Source organism: Protopterus annectens, chromosome 9.part0, assembly GCF_019279795.1.
Source record: "Protopterus annectens isolate FY-2018-M chromosome 9.part0, PAN1.0, whole genome shotgun sequence".
Lineage (NCBI taxonomy): Eukaryota > Metazoa > Chordata > Ceratodontiformes > Protopteridae > Protopterus > Protopterus annectens.
Genome location: NC_056743.1, coordinates 55962824 through 55979696, shown reverse-complemented (window position 1 = coordinate 55979696; position 16873 = coordinate 55962824). Strand labels below are relative to the sequence as shown.

The 16873-nt window shown below is 41.7% G+C and overlaps 1 protein-coding gene across 1 annotated transcript in view; it reads right to left on the bottom strand.

The window, feature by feature from the left end:
* LOC122810494 (neuron navigator 2-like) overlaps window positions 1–16873 on the bottom strand; it is a 2968645-nt gene that overhangs the window by 760356 nt on the left and 2191416 nt on the right. The gene's annotated exons all lie outside the window — the stretch shown is intronic.

Here is a 16873-nt window from a genome sequence, read left to right as displayed (position 1 = left end):
AGTAGTGTAGAAGTAGAAAAATCATCTGAGAGGTCACACCAAGCAACAATACTATTTTACTGTGATGTTTACCAGAAGAGAAAAACAATCTCTTAGTCACAACACTGATGTGATGTCAGACACCCAAACAGATTTGCACGTATCAGGAAGAAACAGAAACACCAGTCAAGCAATAAAACATTCTGACTTGATTGTACACACAACTATCCAACATCAATACATTTGGTTAAAGAAGGACATATTAGTAAATCAACTTTCAGTGAAACTTAAGAGGAGAAATACATATCTCAGGCCTAGCAATTTACATGTTTCAGAGTGTTTTCTCCTCATGTTTTCTGTATTTTAAAGTGTACATGGTTAATTTTACTAGCAAGTTCTTTTCCTTAATGCAAAAACCCTGAGGGAGGATTATTTACCACACCTGTAAGTGAATCATCAGATACCACATATACAAAAGTGCAATAGAAAATTGTGAGTTATGTCCTGAGACAGGAAATAGCATCAAAACATGTAAATAACTAGTGAAAAACTCTAGAAAGCCTCTCAAATCAAAAAACTTAAAAGAAAAATTATGAATATATTCCATTTAAACAAAAATATGGAATATTAAACAAGGCAGCAGTGAAGAACATAGAAAAACATAACCAGTACATCCTATCCCCATTTTTAGGCTCTAGTATGAAAAAGTATAGCAATCCTGGCCATTCATCAGTTCAACTACTGCATAAAAATTGAATACATTCCTACCAGGAATTCTCTTGTACTTCCTGTTCCAGTAAGGGACACTGTTGCCATCACTTCTTTACGCTGAAATCCTTCAGTGAGAACCGTGTGCTTTAATCAGGTAAGATTACCGGCACCTTCACCTAAACAATGATAGGATTTCATCACACCTGAAAGTCACTTTTAGTTTTAACTGGCAACCTGTCAGGATACCTCTCAGACAAAGTCACACCTTGAAAGTTCATTGGCTGCAGTGTAATGAAAGGGCGTGACTTTTTAAACATGTTCTCAGAGCTAGAGCTACACTTGACTCTTCAATTAGAGTTGCAAGCTCAGACAAAAGAAAAAAAAAACAGCCCTTTGTCCTATCCCAACATTTCCTGCTGCAAAACGTAACTGGGTGCAACATCAGTGTACTAACCCTGCCTGTAAGCACTTCCTGGCTTTTAATCATTTAATAAGAATGCAGGCTTTCCTTTGGATGCATTTTAAAGGGTAAACAACTTTACAAGGCAGAGGTGCCGGAAGTCACTGAAAGCAGGGGGGGGGGGGGTGAAGAGAGAAGGGACACAGTGCTCTATAAGGGCAATTTTTTAGCTGTATACTATGATAACAGAAGCATATCCATGACACAAGCTCTACATTGTGTAAATATGAATTGCATTTAGAGCAACTGCATAAAAAAAAAAAAAAATGATAAGAAACATACAAATGAAGTTAATGTGCCACCTGCATGGTATGCGATCCAGGAGCCATGTGTTAGAGAAAAAAAGTGCAGTGATGCTATACCACACTTACTGGTGCCACGCAGAGAGCAGCCACCAAAGAAGAGTGGTGGGAAGCTGTTAGACAAATTATTCAGGCTGTTAGACACTTCAGCAGGACTTTAGTAAAAAGTCTAAATGAAGGGTTTAACAGCTTCCCACTGCCCTTTTGTGGTGACCACTGATTGCTGTTACTGTTGTAGTGTGTGACTAGATCGTAACAGTAGTAGGAGGTACTTAATAAAAGCTTTTTAAGAACCTTTCCGATGTCAGAAATGTGATTAACAAGTATGCCTTTTCACCAAATTCAGAGCACTTGTAAATACATTACAAGTCATTATCATTCAAAAACAAGACAAAAAATGCATCACAGAACATCCTGAGTTCTACAACTCAGGTTGTAGAAGCGGAGTTTGACACAGGCTTACTGAGGGCTTTTGCCCTGGACCCACCTGTTCTACAACTAGCCCTGCTCAGAAGTGTGGATAGAAGGTTGCTACAGCTTGTATGTGTGTAGATGATGGGGCTGGAAACTGGGAACAGGGAGACTATTATTTCTTAAATTCTCCTCACAATTAAACCTCAGAGGGGTGCAGAGAAGTCACTAACTTTTTTGGGACTAGGGAAAGTGTGGTCATTATTGTTCTAATTTTCCTCACATTTAAACCTCCAAGGTCACTGTGGCTTCTGTGAAGCTATGACAGTGTAGTCATAGTTTATTTAACTTTTCACACAATGAAACCTCACATGTATGCACACATCACTACAGCTTGTGTAGGAGCACTGTACTGTCTAGAAACAATAGGTAGGAATACGCAACGGTGACAATTATCTTCTCTTTTCTTCACAATCACACATCAGAAGTATACACAGATGGCTGAATGTGGGAGTCAGGGGTAAGAATGCATATTGTAAATATACATCTGAGATCAAGAAGTTAAAATATATGCTACAATATTCTATTTGTTTGATGGATACTCAGATGGTGGTAGTGGTCTTTTAGGGGTGGGATGAAGAGACAAGCTGTATAATGTTATACACCAGTAACCCAAAATATGTGACTAAGGCCAGTTATTCATTCACTTTCATCTCAATTTAACAGTGTGACACACAAAAGGTGACTTTTTTCTTTTAACAGGGAGACAAGACACTATTTTAAGATATGATTCATATATACCTATTCATATAGATTTACATTCTCAGTTGATTGGTGACTACCTTTTTGTCAACTTTGATAATGAAGCCTTGGGCATAACTTATTTTGTTCCTGAAATAAAGAATAAGACTGCATTTCTTTAGTCAGTCATCATTTTTGTCCAGATCATAACTGTAACAAAAGGCTGAGGAAAAGGTCAATGATGCACATCAAATCATCTAGAATCCTACAGCTTCTGAAGCCGAAGCACCCTTCAGACTCTCAGCTTAATTCTTATTTCTGCACAGTTGCTACACCTTAGTCTTGGTCATTCAGACAGTGTTGAAAGGATGCAGGAAGAAACTGAAGAGTAAGAATAAATTTCTTTCATTAGGCCACATTTGGCTCAAAGTTGGAAAAATGCTCTAAAGTTTAATTCAGAGCATCTAGAACCCAGTGGCTTCATAGCAGGCTGAGAGCACTGGCTTCATTTGGTTATTTTCTCTAGTGTAATCTTGGCCATGTAGAATATATTGCAACACTGCAGGAAAGATCTGAAGACTACAACAAAGTATGGGAAACACAAGCAATGTGAATGCTGTCACAAGACCAAGATGGGGGGGGGGGGGAGTAGGGGTATGCCATGGGGTGGGGTGGCCAATGGCGTCCTTTTTCCAGGGTTTCAGTTCATCAAAGGCCACAACTACATTTTTCTGTAGTGCCACAGACTGCCAAATTCAAGTATATGGCACAGGGTATCAACTTTCCATAAAATATTTTATAATACTAACATCTGGATAAAAAAAAAAAAACATTCAAGATGCATTGTTTTGTCAGATTTCTGGTATACCACATATCATATACCTACTTGCATAACAGTGTTAATTATGCCCTTGCAGACACACACCTCAAGACGTTTAACTTAAGTTTAGTTACTGGCTTTGTCTCTGATGAGTGGCACACTGCAGCGTTGATGCCCTTCAAAAATGATGGCCCTACAACTAACCTGGGTGGCTAAAGTCTTATCAGCCTTACAAGCCTCATCTGCAAAATCATCGGGTGTATTATAATTAAACTCATGAATTGTGACATCAAAACTCTTGTCTAAATTGACCCCAAACAGTCTGGCTTTGTGAAGGGTAGAGCTTGTCTATTTAACCTGCTAAATGTCTTCAATAGGGTTAAAGAGGCTGTAGGTGGTCGCCATGCACGGCACGTGGTGTGTAGGTGGTCGCCACGCACTGCACGTGGTGTGGTGCATCAGATGGTCGCCATGCAATGCACATGGTGTGGTGCATCAGAGCCTGCTGAAGGACTGCAACATCATTCCCCATGCTGGAAATCGTACAACAGCTAACAATCGAGCAATATGTGAAATGACAGCAAACTGGCTGAAAGACAAGAGTCCACACAGTGCAAGTTGCAGACGCCTCATCAGTAAGTAAGAAAATGACCGGTGGTGCTCCTCAGGGCTCAGTGTTGGAACATGGTGGTGCTCCTAAGGGCTCAGTGTTGGAACATGGTGGTGCTCCTCAGGGCTCAGTGTTGGAACATGGTGGTGCTCCTCAGGGCTCAGTGTTGGAACATGGTGGTGCTCCTCAGGGCTCAGTGTTGGAACATGGTGGTGCTCCTCAGGGCTCAGTGTGTGTTGGAACATGGTGGTGCTCCTCAGGGCTCAGTGTTGGAACATGGTGGTGCTCCTCAGGGCTCAGTGTTGGAACATGGTGGTGCTCCTCAGGGCTCAGTGTTGGAACGTGTACTACTCAGGGCTCAGTGTTGGAACATGGTGGTGCTCCTCAGGGCTCAGTGCTGGAACATTCCTTTTTGGTATCTACTTCTCTGATCTCCCAGGAGGGCCAAGACCTCTGGTTAAAAAAGTTTGCAGATAACTGCAAACTGGAAGTTGTTAAGTCACAGTATGACACCCAAACTCTTCTGAATGAGCTCTCCCTAGAAAACCCTCAGTGACTAAAAATGAGCTCTACCTAAATTCTAAAAAAGTGTAGTATCACTTTTGGTAGATAACCCCTCCCCTCATTATACTGTATAGTTAACATGCAACTACAAAATTATTCAGTACAACACCCCTTTTGGGATGTACCTTATTAATCATATCAAACAATTAGCAAGAACCTAAAGGTTCCTAACCAATACGATTACAGGTCTAAAGCACCTGAGGTATAAAGATATGCTGGAAGCTCTATCCTTTTATTCATCATCTTAGCTATTAAGGGGAGATCTGTCTTGCTTGTTGCACCATTACAGACCCATTTGTCAAGGACCTCCTGTTTCACTGCAAGTCCAGTATCTCCACCAAAACTCGAACCAGGGACATAAATGTTCACCAACAGATAAATACAGCACAGTGGAAAGGCATGCATATAAGGCAGCATCTCCCATACCTTTGGAATAAACTTCCCCTACATGTTAAGCAGTGTGATTCACTATCTTACTTTAAATATAAACGAGTGACTGGATGGGGAGCCACAAATTTACTCTGGGTTTTACCTGTCTGGCCCTCCTGGAGAAAAAAGGTAATGCCTGAGGGAGGCATGACTGGTCAAAGGATTCATTGGCCTTGGAATATCTATGAATCTAAACTGTTTTTATGGCTTACTCCCATAGCTTGTCAGGAAATCTCTGCCCACACACATTATGATCCTAAACAACAAAGTGGATGTAAGAGAATGAGTGAATAATTAAATACAGCTAATGGATTTCTACACTGTGAGTCAGTTAAGTGCCAGTAAAATGTACCTCTGTGGAAATTTCTACCTAAAACAGGCTATTTGGAAAGGCAAAGCCTATCATGGCACTCAGTGGGTAATGGCAATAAACACGCAGGTCTGCATCAACTTATGGAAATTAAACATACTTCTTATCTGCACAAAGTATGTACATGAATGTAATGCTTTATTGTACTTGCGTAAATTATCTTTACTGCTGTTTATCTCAGGTCATAGCTGAAAAGGCTCAACAGACCAGCCAATTTACCTGGTAAACAAACAGCAATCACTAAATACTGTCCAAAATTTTGAAGGACATACCTGATTTTGCCTCATATTTTTACCCTGTCCATTGTAAAATGTTTTCTGATAAATCTCTCTGGATCTTACCTCTCTCAACTTTCCAAAATTTCAGAATGTCCAGATTATTGGTTCACATTTTGGTGTGTTCTTCATAACATTTGTGTGGTTTTCTGGCAAAACCACTGATGACTGTACCCACTAAATAATGAGATATCTGTGTCTGAGACTTCATACCCTTCAGGAAATGTGTGCTAATGCAAAACCTGTTACTCTAACAACTTTCTAAGTTAAGAGCAATATTATCCCACATAAATTTTTGGCTTTGTCCAGAATTCTTAAGCAGAAATTGACAGATATGAACAGAAATAGTCAGTCACTAATACTAGACATTAGTGCTTCATACTTTTATTGTTCAGAAAATGCATGCTGATGCAAAACCTGTTCTACTAAAATTTTAAATGATAATGTTTAAAACCTGTCCCTGATTTTGAGTCTGTGTTCCCCTGTTATTTTTGGTTTTATCCAAAATTCTTGATGAAAGTTGTTGATAAATATATTTCTTGAACACTTGCATAGGCTTTTCCATGGTAACTGTGAGCTTCGACAGACAGAAAATGATGCTATATTAATCAAATTGTCCTTTTCTGGCCGTCTGACCTTGCAGTTGCCTTAGAAATGTCAGTGCAAATGTTTCTATGTAATCATTACTCTGGTAGCAAATTCAGGGCATACTGGTCAGTCTGCTGAAACGGGAAGGGGGTGGGGGGGGCCTTGTCCTATTGTTCCAGTGCCCATGCTACAAGGAATGCCATCCTAAGGGGGTGGGGGTGGCCTCATCCTATGGTTCCAGCATCCATGTTATAAGGAATGCCATCATAAGGGGGTGTGGGGTGGCCTCGTCCTCTGGTTGCAGCACTCATGTTACAAGGAATGTCATCCTCTCACAACTCAGATGTGGCACTTATACAGGACATTTAACATGATCACCAGGTGCCATGTTTTTAAATAAACCAAAAATCAAATGGGAGGGAGAAGTGACAGAGTAAATTCAAGTGCAAACTGAAATGCAGTTCAAGAATTTTCTGGTTTAAAACTACCTAATGTAAACCTGCTTCTCTTGATCGGATTCTGGCGCTTCTTGCAGTCAGAAGGGTGAGGGAGTCTTATAATCTATCATTTTTATTAAAGTTTCCTGATGAAGGCAGTGGAATAACCCTAGTAAACCAATTTCAACTACAACCCAGTAGAAACTTGGTACAAGTTTACAAAGGCAGCATTACAAGAGTACATGTCAAGCTTGTTTAAACCCAGTAAAAATATACACACATATATATATATATATATATATATATATATATCTTATACTCTCTCTGTATAGATATGTGTCTGTGCGTGTATGTACATGTACACATACACACACAATGTTTGTATTCTATACACCTTCAAGATATTCTCATCAGAATGTATTGTGCTATGCATCCAAGTTGGGGCTTTAAAGGGCCCAAAGACCAGCCCACTTACCAGCTAAACAAACTCAAATCTCATTTCACTGAATCAGAAATTATAGAAAACTGCAGAAGTCTAGATAGTAACTGATGGTGCCATCTCTGAGGACACAATTTGCTAGGGAATCAAGCTGAGATGATTATGTACGGATTTATCAATGCCACTACCACATGGCACTCCCAGTCCCAAATTTATAGACATTTGTGTTCCCAGATTTATAGAGACTTGTGTTCCCAAACTTAGAGAAATTTGTGTTTGTGCACCAACCTTGATTCACTGTCATCAGCATTTTTTTTCTTTCTCCTCTGGTTGTGCAATAAGGGGGAGGCTGCAAAAAACATTGTTTTATGTTCTATTTTCTTATATAAAATGTTTTCTATGATATGTGATTTAGTGAAATCAGATTTCAGTCAACTGGGTTTCCAGTCAAACTGCTGCAACAATTTGACTTTCATTGAACTGCAGCTCAATTAAGTGAGATACACACACACACACACACATACATACATATAATGCATTTGCTGTGTGTGTGTGTGTGTGTGTGTGTGTGTGTGTGTGTGTGTGTGTGTGTGTGTGTGTGTGTATATGTATATATAAAAAACGAGCACAACACAGTGCATCAACCAACTACAGGTGCTCGGAACCAACAAGATGACTGTTGAAGAAAAAAGCATTGCAGTTTGCTATAGCTTTGGCAAAGATTTACTTATTGATATATCATATATATATATATATATATATATATATATATATATATATATATATATATATATACATACATACATACATACACACATATATATATATATATATATATATATATATATTTACACACACACGTACAAACAAACACATATAATTTGTGTGTGTATGAAGATACATACATACATACATATATATATATATATATATTTTTTTTTTTTTCTTTTTTTAAGTAGTTTGACCAGCGTAAGGTCAATATATGTATGCAAATACTTAGACAAACCCACACACATGCACATCACGCAGTATTAAATTCAAGGACTAACCGTACAGCTGTTCATTGTTCTTGTTAGTTTTGATTAACCTACCATCCTCTACAGCACAGGACGAAAGCTTTGAATAATGGCTTGTCAATGGAGTGTTTTTCCATAACTTTTTCCAAATGGCTGAGAAGTAAAACTGATATTTTTGTTTACCATTAATTTACTTGAAGCCACTTCTGTGGCAAAAATAACAACAAAACATAGACTTCTACATTTTGGTATACCTATGAGTTATCTTTTGCACATCAAAAATAGAGAGAGAACCAAGTACATAACACTGAAGGATATTAAATCATATGTTTGATGGTCAAGCTTATGACCAGCTGGACATACAGTATCACATTCACAAGTCCCATAATCCATATTAATACCGACTGCTTTCTACACACAATTGCAAGCACACACAGCACACAATAAAACCTTTGCCTACTTTGCCCATCATTCCTTGGAAAAGCAGCTGAATACATTGCAACACCATTTAGCCAGATGTTTAACCTCTCACCTCCAGAATAGTTCCATCGCCATTCAAACAGTTATCTCCAAAAAGTCCCCTCCCCAAAAGACTTCAAAGATTACTGATCAATTTTCAGTCTATGCACCATCTCCAAAACATTTCAGAAGTAGCTGTACACACAAATTATGAAGTATATTATCCCCTAGAGCCGGCTTAGGGATCGCCAGCATAGGTCTGGCAATGCTTTTAGCACCTATACAGCTCTAATCTCAGCTAACAGCTGTACACACAAATTATGAAATATATTATCCCCTGGAGCCGGCTTAGGGATCGCCAGCACAGGTTCGGCAATGCTTTTAGCACCTATACAGCTCTAATCTCAGCTAACAGCTGTACACATAAATTATGAAGTATATTATCCCCTAGAGCCGGCTTACAGATCGCCAGCATAGGTTTGGCAATGCTTTTAGCACCTATACAGCTCTAATCTCAGCTAACAGCTGTACACACAAATTATGAAATATATTATCCCCTGGAGCCGGCTTAGGGATCGCCAGCATAGGTTCGGCAATGCTTTTAGCACCTATACAGCTCTAAACTCAGCTAACAGCTGTACACACAAATTATGAAGTATATTATCCCCTAGAGCCGGCTTAGGGATCGCCAGCACAGGTTCGGCAATGCTTTTAGCACCTATACAGCTCTAATCTCTGCTAACAGCTGTACACACAAATTATGAAGTATATTATCCCCTGGAGCCGGCTTACAGATCGCCAGCATAGGTTCGGCAATGCTTTTAGCACCTATACAGCTCTAATCTCAGCTAACAGCTGTACACACAAATTATGAAGTATATTATTTTATCACCTATACAGCTCTAATCTCAGCTAACAGCTGTACACACAAATTATGAAGTATATTATTCCCTGGAGCCAGCTTAGGGATCGCCAGCATAGGTTTGGCAATGCGTTTAGCACCTATACAGCTCTAATCTCAGCTAACAGCTGTACACACAAATTATGAAGTATATTATCCCCTGGAGCAGGCTTACAGATCGCCAGCATAGGTTTGGCAATGCTTTTAGCACCTATACAGCTCTAATCTCAGCTAACAATAGTATTCACTGTAATATTAATGAGAAGACCCAACAGCAGCTGAATTTTTGTTGACATGACAGACTTTTGGGACTGTCGAGCACAAACTTTTTTACATAAACTGAAATTACTTAACCCTGGAAGCAATACTATAACCTAGTTTTCAAATTAACTTATGGGTGACACTTTTCAAATTCATTGAGTCACAAATTCTCGTCAGAGGGAACGCTCAGTACAGGAGTTCCTCAGCGATCCTTGCTAGTCCCATTTCTCTTTTCTCTACTTGTTTACGATGTAAAAAAATACCTTCTGGGTCTAGATCTTATGCTGTACGCAGATGACATATTACTTCAAGCAATACGCCACATTCAACTCCACAACAACATCTTTAATTAAGGTTCAATAAACTTGGCCAGAGGTCATTGAATAACACACTAAATCCTATAAAAACTAGTGTTATGTTACTTGTCTACTTCCATAAACCAACTAGCCTACCCAGCCTCACACTTATTGACTTGGAAGCAATATTATTCCAAATACCTCCAAATATTAAGCACCTTGGCTTAATACTGGACCCATCACTGTCACTCACAATATATACAGACTACATAAAGTACAGTTTTGTACCTACCATAAATGTAGATGTCCGATAGGTATGCATCTGCAGTCATCACATATGGGTTGTCCTGCCTCAGGCAGCCCTTCGGTCGGCCGGATTCCAAAGTCTGGGTCTGGCCTCGGCTGATGTCGCACTTTCCCCGACGTCATAGCGTCTGGGGTATAAAAGCATCAGCCGACGCCATCTTCCTCAGTTTTTCTTGCCCCAGATGCCAGGTGCCCTCTAGGAAGGCTAAATTTGGAGAAATGCAATAAAATTCCAAACATTTGCAAAACTATATATATATATATATATATATATATATACACATGTATATACAAACAAATACACCATAATAGATTCCCCCAGCTAGCTAATAGAGAGGTAAGCACCCTAGGAATACCACAGAGGGGAAGGAAAGAGGGTAAACCTGACTGCAGATGCATACCTATCGGACATCTACATTTATGGTAGGTACAAAACTGTACTATGTCCTTCAAGGATGCATCTGCAGTCATCACATATGGGTAGAATACCATAGCCAATCTGGGGGTGGAGGTACTATGTAAAGGATGGTGTAGTTAAGATACCCTGCAGGACTGCCGTAGCAAAACCTGCTCTGGATCTGGAGTATAAAGGTAAATTGTAATGCTGGGCAAATGTATGCACGGAGCTCCATGTAGCAGCTTCTAAAATGTCTTTGGTAGCCACCCCTCTTAGGAAGGCTGTGGTGGTGGCTGTGGCTCTCGTGGAATGAGGTCTAATGTTAGCTGGCACAGTTTTCCCATGAAAGGAGTAACAGAAGCGAATGCAATTTCCTATCCATTTTGAAATTGTCTGTTTGGAAATTGCTTTTCCTTGTATGCCAGCAGCATATGCTACAAACAACTGGTCAGTCTTTCTGTAACTTTTAGTTCTGTCCAAGTAGTAGCGCAGTTGTCTGTGTATGTCCAGGGTGTGCAGAAGTCTCTCCCCTTTATTTTGTGGTTGTGGGAAGAATGTAGGCAAGTGAATAGCTTGGATCAAGGATACCCTGGATACCACCTTTGGCATGAATGTAGGATTGGTCCTTAAAGAGACTCTGTCTTGATGAAAGATAAGAAATGGCTGCACTGCCATTAAAGCTTGTAGCTCAGATACTCTTCTTGCTGAGGTTATGGCCAGAAGGAAGGCAGTTTTCCAAGATAAAAACTGTAGATCTGCCAATGCTGCTGGTTCAAAGGGAGGAAGTGTTCGTTTTTCCAACACGAAATTCAAGTCCCAAGTAGGTAGAGGTGGTTTCCTTGGAGGATTAATGTTTTTGATTCCTCTTAGAAATTGTCTTAGGAGAGGATGAGAGAAGACAGGTGGATTAACATTGTATTCTGCTGAGATTGCTGAGGCATGTATCTTAATGGAAGAGTAAGACAGGCCATTGTGGAACAATTCTGCCAAATATTCCAGTATATGTGCCATATTCATCACTGTCACATCTAGGCCCTTTGCTGTGTTCCAGGTGCGAACTCTTTCCCATTTTGCTGAATATGCCTTCCTTGTGGAAGGCCGGCGAGCTTCCATAATAATATCCTTCACACTCTGGGATAGGTTATCCTGAGGAGGAGTCATGGTATTCTCCAGGCAGTTAGCTGCAAGGTTTTCAGGTTGGAGTGCACAGTCCTGAAATTGTGCTGCGTCAGTAGGAGTGGCCATAGGGGGAAGAGGCCATGGTTTTGTCTGTGACATGCTCTTTAACAGTGGGTACCAGTGCTGTCTTGGCCAGTTTGGAGCTATCAGAATTACTCTGGTTTGCTCTGTCCTGATCTTCAGTAGTACCTTGGTCATTAATGGGAGAGGAGGGAAAGCATACACTGTTAGAGCTTTCCAGCTGAAAGAGAGGGCGTCCACTTTCCATGCTTGTGGGTGGTATGTCCTTGAGCAGAATTTCTTCAGTTGATGATTGAGGGGTGAAGCGAACAGATCTATTTCCGGCCTTCCCCATGATTGTGTGATGAGTAAGAAGATGTCTGGGTGCAGCATCCATTCGTGTGCATCCATGGTAGTTCTGCTTAAGCTGTCTGCCAGCGTATTGTCTTTCCCTGGCACGAACTGGGACTGTAGCTGTATGTTGAGTTTCAAAGCAAGTTCCCATAGATTCATTTTCAGTCTGCAAAGAGGGTAGGAATGGGTGCCTCCTTGCTTGTTTATGTACCACATAACTGTGGTGTTGTCTGTCCTTATGAGCAGGTGGCCTTGTTGAAGGAAAGGTTTGAAGGCCTCGATTGCGTGTATCACTGCCAGCATTTCCTTTTGGTTTATGTGCGTGCGCAGCTCTCTTTGTGACCATAGCCCCTGGATACATCTGCCCTCCATGTGTGCTCCCCAACCTTGGTCTGAAGCGTCCGTGGTGATGGTTTGGTTGGCTCTTGGCTTGCTGAAGGGCAATCCGCTGTTCGACTGGCAGGCTTGAGCCCACCACAGAAATTCCTTTTGAAGGCAAGGAATGAGTGGGATCAGAGTTTCTAAGCTGTGACTGTGCTGTGTCCATAAACTTCTTAGGTACCATTGTATTTTTCTCATATGCAGTCTTGCTTGTGGAATCAGAAGAATGCAAGATGCCATGTAACCCAGGGCCTGCAGGATTTTCCTTGCAGTCAGCTGAGTTTGTCTTGTCAGATTCTGGAAGTAAACTGGTAGTTGCTTTTGTTTTTCTTCTGTGAGAAAGGCCATTTGGGTGGTTGTGTCTAGATCCGCACCCAGAAAAGTTATTCTTTGGGATGGAACCAGTCTTGATTTGTGGATGTTGACTGTATATCCCAAGGCCTGTAACAGGTGGATGGCATAGTCCAAGTCCTTTAACAAAGTTTGCTTGCTGTCCGCTTGTATTAGGCAGTCGTCCAGATATGGGTAGATTTGAATCCCCTGAAGTCTGCAGTGTGCAATTACTGATGCCAGGCATTTCGTGAATACTCTGGGCGCAGTAGATAAGCCAAAGGGTAATGCTGAGAATTGATAATGCTCTGACCCTGCAAGAAATCTGAGGTGTCTTCTGCAGCTTTGTCGAATAGGGACATGCAGGTATGCCTCCTTGAGGTCTAGGGTCACCAGCCAAGACCCCTTGCCCAGCATGGGAAAGAGTTGCTGCAGAGTCAGCATTTTGAATTTTGGCACAATGAGGTAAGTAATCAGTGTGGACAAGTCGAGAATAGGCCTCCATTGATTTTTTTTTCTTGGAACAAGGAATAATCTGGAGTAAAATCCCTGGCCTTGTTCTGAAATAGGTATCTTTTCTATGGCTTTCATTTGCATTAAGTTGGTAATTTGCTTCAAAGCCTCTGCCCTCTGATTTGGTGGCAGGTCTGGCATGCCTTTTCTTTTTGGCAATGAGTGGAAGTGGAACCGGTATCCTTTGTCTATTATTTGCAGTGTCCATGTGTCTCTTGTAATGCTGTGCCAATTTTTTTGAGAATAAAGAGAGTTTTCCGCCCAAAGGTGCTTTTAATTGAGCCTTGGTCGGCGGAGTCAAAATAAAGTCATTGAGTCTGTCCTGGTGTAGCAGTTGTAGTTCCTGCACTACCTCTCTGGTTGGGAGGCTGCCACTGACGGCCTCTGTAGGAGCCTCTAGCTTGCCCTCTACCTCTGGCACGCCTATTCCTGCCTCTTTGAGATCTGTCTGAGTCCGGAAAGGACCAATTCTTAGCAGGCCAATTTCTGCTGAATCTCGGTGGTTGGACTTGCAGAAAGTCTTTAACTGTTTGCACAGATTTTGCCTTTTCTTCAAATTTCTTTAAAACCTCTTGAGCCGTGGAACCAAATAATTTTTGCTTTTCCATAGGAGCATCCAAAAGCTTAGCTTTAACATGGTCTGGCAGAGATTGTTCCTTCAGCCAGGCATGCCTATGTATAACTGCACCTGTCATAGCTGATCTACATGAAGCTTCCAATGCATCATAACCACACTGCAAGAAATGGTTACTAACCTGCTGGGAGTTATGCACCAGATCCTGAAGGGATTTGCGATCAAGGGGTTCAGAAGAGGACAGTTTCTTATGCAATTCATCTAGTAAATACTCTTGGTACTGTATCATATGAAATTGACAATTTAATATCCTCATGGAAAGAGTTGCAGAAGTATACACTTTCTTACCCCATCTCTCCAATGCTCTAGACTCCCTTTCAGAGGGTAGAGGATTTTTAGCAGTGGCAGCTGCAACCCCTTTTGGGCCCTGGGAAATAGTTTCTGGATCAGCAGAGTGGGCCTTGTACAGGTGTAGATGTGAGTCCGGGACCCTGTAGTACCTATCAGGTTTGGCAAGAGCCGGAGGGAGAGAGTCAGGGGCAGTACTAGCATCAGAGTACACATCATCAATGACATTCAAAACAGGAGGTATAGCTAAGGGCCTATGCTGAGGTAAATGTAAAAAGGTCCTTAATCTCTTTCTGGAATCAGAAAATTCCTGACCCTGCCATTGAAAATGTTCTCTCATAGAGTGTAATGTCTCTCCAAAGGAAAACTCTTCAGGAGGGGAGGCCGAGGGAATAGATTCTTCAGCATCAGAATCCTCGTAGGCCAAATAAGCCTCCTCCTGGTGGTCTGACAGAGCAGAGCCATCCGTGGACTCATCTGAGGACTGGGGATCAGAGGGCTCAACCCTGGGCCTTTTGTCTGGAGGTGGTTGAGAGCCCCTGTCCGGATGAGGTTGGGAACCTCTAATTAATGAGATCAGATCCTCTGCTAGGAGAAGGTCTCTGAGAGGAAGCCTTGGGAGGCAAAGCCTTAGAAAGTTTAGCAGCTTTAGCCCTGGAGAAAGCCTTAATGGACATGGAAGCAGGGGGTCTGGCTGCACCACGTGCAGGAGTAGACTTATCTAAAGGAATGGTGTCGGAAGGTTCCTGGACACCGGTTTCTGTAGGTAATTCAATGACCGACTCGGCCGGGGACTCCGGGGCCGCAGTAGTCGGTTGTGAGGTTTCGGTAATAGGAAGTACCAAGGACTCTGTTTCAGCCGAGACCCTCGCGGTAGGCCTGACCGTGGTTTCAGCCGAAACCGCGGTCCGCGTGTGTCGGTCCATGTCCTTCCGTTTTTTTTAACTAAATGCGAAGTCGGAGTCTCCGACGGCATCTTATAAGCAAAACTAACCCTAAAAAACTCCTCTGCAAACTCCGACCGACGTCTAAGAGTTCGTCGGTTGAAGGAAGCACAGGCTGAGCAGGCCGAGACGTCGTGGTCTGGGCCTAGGCAGGGGAGGCAGTAAGAGTGGAAATCCTTATGAGGTATTTGTTTCCCACAAGTTAAACAATTATTAACTTTATCTGACATCGGCTGAGGCAAGAAAGAGTCCCCAACGGGGTACTTAGCTTTTTCAAAGTCTTCAGTAGCTGAATCACAGGAGCTGGCCGACCGGCACTTGCGAACTGCTTCTGCTTCGGGCACCATGCGGCAAGAAAGACTGAGGAAGATGGTGTCGGCTGATGCTTTTATACCCCAGACGCTATGACGTCGGGGAAAGTGCGACATCAGCCGAGGCCAGACCCAGACTTTGGAATCCGGCCGACCGAAGGGCTGCCTGAGGCAGGACAACCCATATGTGATGACTGCAGATGCATCCTTGAAGGACATCAAACTTGTTTCACAAATCAAATTATATTGTAAAATATCTCAATCATTTCCACTGAAGCTAAGGAGAGCTACTGTTAAAAGTGTTCTACTACCTAAACTTGAATATGCACTGGTCTTACTATCCTAGCATTCGTCATACAGTACAATAATATACAAATTGTTGAGAACAAGATTGTCAGACTTGCTATAGTAACTGCTCCTCTGACACACCACTGTACCTAAAGTCACCCACCGACTGCCTGTTAATGACAGGCTAGCTGCTCAGCCACTGACTGCCTGTTAATGACAGGCTATATGCTCAGCCCGACTGCCTGCTAATGACAGGCTATCTGCTCACCCACTGACTGCCTGTTAATGACAGGCTATCTGCTCACCCACCAACTGCCTGTTTATGACAGGCTATCTGCTCAACCACCGACTGCCTGTTAATGACAGGCTACCTGCTCACCCACCGATTGCCTGTTAATGACGGGCTGTCTGCTCACCCACTGATTGGCTGTTAATGACAGGCTATCTGCTCATCTGCTTAGTATTTAACCTTCTAAAACTACATGACATGACCCATCTCTAAGATCAAACCTTCAATTTCCACAACAAACCTACTCCTTGCAATGCAGCTGATATTACATTTGTAAAGCCCCCTTTTAAAATAAAATTGATGAAAAAGCTCTCTCACATATTGGTCCTGCAACCTGATCTCATCTACCTGAAGAACTTCATCAATTAAGGAATTCAAAGTAAATCTGCAGAAGCTACAAATATAATGGCTAATACAGTGCAACTATTATAGACACTGTAAATAATGTACCGATATTGTAAATACTGTACAAATTACCATAATTAAATGGTCTCAACTGTACTTTTCTGTTATAACCACTACTTTATTAAATGTACAATTGTAATCAGCTGACTGTATGCACACTCCGTTATCAGCAGCTGACTGCACGC